The sequence below is a fragment of the Trichechus manatus genome, unplaced genomic scaffold (genome assembly GCF_000243295.1).
Source record: "Trichechus manatus latirostris isolate Lorelei unplaced genomic scaffold, TriManLat1.0 scaffold00025, whole genome shotgun sequence".
Lineage (NCBI taxonomy): Eukaryota > Metazoa > Chordata > Mammalia > Sirenia > Trichechidae > Trichechus > Trichechus manatus.
The window spans coordinates 9,039,052-9,042,821 of NW_004443961.1; the positions used below are offsets into that span (position 1 = coordinate 9,039,052).

General features: G+C 37.2%; 1 pseudogene; it reads right to left on the reverse strand.

Moving 5' to 3' along the window:
• Positions 1 to 2,503: 2,503 nt before the first annotated feature.
• On the reverse strand, positions 2,504 to 2,927 carry LOC101358213 (60S ribosomal protein L35a pseudogene; annotated as a pseudogene).
• Positions 2,928 to 3,770: the final 843 nt, after the last annotated feature.

Genomic DNA, 3,770 nt, shown 5'->3' on the forward strand with positions numbered 1-3,770 from the left:
GAAACGCTTGCTTCTATTACCATTTTCTATGTTTTCATTGTTGTTTTGTTTGTTTGTTTTGCTATACAACCTCACAACCAGCCCTGCATGTTGCTCATGTTTATTATTATTTTTATTGTTATTATCATTTCTCCACAATTAACTACTCATTATATTATTAATAACACCACAGTAAAATACACAAATCAATGCATGAATATATTTTTATTACCCTCTCCTCTTCTTTACATGTTCCATATCTTAACTTACCCTCAAACACATGGCTTCAATTATCATTCTTTGTGGAATATTTCCAACTCAATATTTCTAGACCTGACTATACTCCTCAGTTTGAGTCCTACTTTCTCAACCTCTTGCTAGATATATCTGCCTACATATCGCACAGTTACCTAAAATTCAAATTGTCCAAAACAAAATGCGCCCCCTTGATGCGAAAACCTACTCTACTCCCTAGAGTCTCACTTTCTGTTACTGACACTTCTAATAAGTTAATCAACCAAACCTAAAATGTTAGTCACCACTGACTCTTCCTTTTCTCTAAATCACTTCATCCAATCACTTGCCAAAGCTATTGACTCTACCTCTTGTATCTGTATGAATGAAGACCTCACAAATGGAAACAAACAGAGGCTATTTAGTTTGAGCTGGTTACAGCAATGGAGTCAGCCACCATCTTTTGCTGTTAGCAGAGACTCAAAAGCAGACAAGACAGTAGGATAGATTTATAGTGAAAAAAGGGGAAAGATTCTAATATGCTCTGATTGGAGATTGTTGGCAGGGGAAGGAGGAGGTGGGTTAAGTAGAAGCAGGTCATTCCATGTGAGTGGTCCGACATTTTCTGATTCGTCCTGAGTAGGTATGAAGCGGGTGAGGGGGGCTTGGGACACCGATAAAAATTCGGGAAGCTGGAAGTCATTGATTAAGTCCCGACATTTTGGGGCCAATGGCTGCAGAGGTTGTAGTTCCCTTCCGGACTGGTTGCTGCAGAGGTTGTGAGTCGGAGTGCTCACAATGGTCTCATATATGATTTGGCAATGGTATCTGGTCTTTAATATCTCACTTTTCTTTATCCCTTGCCAATCAAGGGTCACTCCTCAACTCAGCAGATAGTTAAATTCTATACTACATTACTTAGTTCTTGATGGAAGATTATCTATCGACCCCCACCAGACACAAACACAAAAGAGTACGTTATTTGAAAAGTACATAGGTTCAATGAATATTCATTAATATAATAAAAATCTAATACCATTAACATAATGGGATTTAATATGTAGTCATTAGTAATAGTAACATTATAATTTTTGTGAGTCAAGTTTTATTTACTAAACCATTCACTTATTTTTAATAAAACTATTATATTAAAAATTCTTATGTCTTCCAGCTGTCAATTATTCATTATGCAATTCCATAATTTAAATAATCCCAGGAGATAGCAGTATTTCCCATAATTCTGTGAGGTAAAACAGTTTTCTTTCAACTAGGTAAATACCAGAATTTTTTTAAATAGAAAAAAAACACATGAACATTTGCATATTTCTTCCCCACATCTACTATACATTGATAAGTGGAAGGGATTTAGTTAGATAAAATATAGATTCTTGTCCCTTAGGCATATATCTACTTTGACATGTGTTTATCAAAAATAGAGGGAAAAAAAAGAGTTATACCTGAAAAACAGAATTCCTGTAATTTCTGATGGCACTAGAATTTTATATTCTACCCCCCGCCCCACAATTTCTCCAGTGTTTAAATAAAGATTTAGATAGAGCCTTATTTCGCCTTATCGATTAGCAAGTATTTATGGAATATCTAAAGAGTCCTGGTTGTGTAACTGTTAATTGGTTGGCTACTAACCAAAAGATTGGCAGTTCGAACCTACCCAGCGGCTCCTCTGGAGAAAGACCTGGTGATCTGCTTCTATAAAGATTACAGCCAAGAAATCCCTGTGGGGCAGTTCTACTCTGTTACAGGGGGTCTTTATTAGTCATCCTTATCTTCCTTATTTAACCACCTTATCCTTGAATCTAAATTTTATACTTAAGGGAAGGTTTCTTTACTACAGTAATTGTTTAATCATTCAAGCCCTGATTATCAAATTCATCTCACCAGTTAGAAGACTAAAGAAGTTAGCCCTGGTAATTGTACAGAAACACTTAGAAATGAGCCTGAAGCTAATATTTTTCCATACCATATTTATGAAGGTGGACAATTATACTATTTCTACTATCAATCCTCTACCTGTTAATTATAGAAGTAAAAGAGAAAATAAAAATAAAAACCTTACTTAGGGGAGCTGCACTGAGATATTTTTTGAATATATTGATCATCAATACCATCATCACAGTTTATTTAATGGTAGCCAGCACTTTTCTACACATTTTGTACGCATTATAGCAGTTAATATAAAGGGTAAGAAGTATTCATATATTCATTTTAAGAAACTGAGTCTTACAAAACCAAAACCAATTGCCTGTGAGTGGATTCCAACTCATGAAGACCCCATGGGCGTGAGAGTAAAACTGTGCAACACAGGGTTTTCTTTCTTTCTTTTTTAACAAATCCACAATTTATTTATTCATTGTTCAATAAGTTTAATTCCTTGATGGGTACAGCATCACGTGGATTCTGTGTCCAAAGGCCTTAGCAGGAAGGTTGCTTCCGAGTTTGGCATGAACCATGCCACCGTTTCCACAGGCATGAGTTACCCTTCCCCATATTGCTCTGGTTTTGTTAGGTTTTCCGCCAGCAATCACTGTGTTCTTCTTTGCTTTGTAGATATAAGCACATCTCTTGCCTAAATAGAATTCAGTTTCATCTTCAGCATAAATACCTTCAGTTTTAAGAAGAGCTGTGGGTTCCCTCTGGTTCCAGAGTTGCTGTTTCCAGCCAGCAAAAATGGCTTTGGACCACATCCTTCCAGACATATTTGTGGTTTAGAAGTCCCATTCCTAGCAGGTCTGTAGATGAACAGACTGTACCTATTTCACTCCCCTCTGGCCAGGAAGCAACTCCCACTGTGGGAATGTCTTTTCTCTGCGTGTCAGGAGACCAGCATCATCAGTCCAGCATCCCTGCCATCCCATCTTCCCTCTTGCTGGAATCCTTAGAAACCACTGGCTGCTGAGGCTCCACCAATGCCTCCTGAGGCATATGGGTGAGCTCACCCCAGTTACTTGCCCTCAAATTTCAGACCTTGGAGCTTCACTCCAAAGGGTTTTCAATGGCTGATTTTTCAGAAGTAGATCTCCAGGCCTTTCTTCCAAGGCAACTCTGGGTGGATTCCAACCTCCAACCTTCTGGTTAACAGACTAGTGTATTAACTGTTTGCACCAACAGGGACTCCAGTGGGCTAAACCACATTACGGCAATTACTTACCGTGGAGGGTGTATACGATGTTTCCACTTTTTAAACCACATTTACAAGTTAGAATTACACCGCAATACTGTTCTATAGTCTATTTTTTTCACAGCCCAATAAATCACAAATAGTTCACTATATTCTGCTAGAATGTAAGCTCTGGAAGGGCAGGGATTTTTTTTTTTTCACATAGTAAGTGCTCAGTAAATATAATACACTTCTCAAGTACTCTACCTGTGATGTAATGTTTAACTTTGAAAATAGAGGTTGCAAGGGGTACTTAGGGTATCATCCCAAATTTTTGTGTGTGTGTAAACATTAGAAAGAGATTAGTTCTTTTTTAGAAAGAATTAATCTGTATTTTTTATTATTATTCTTTCTATAGCTCATATTTTCAATAATGAACATG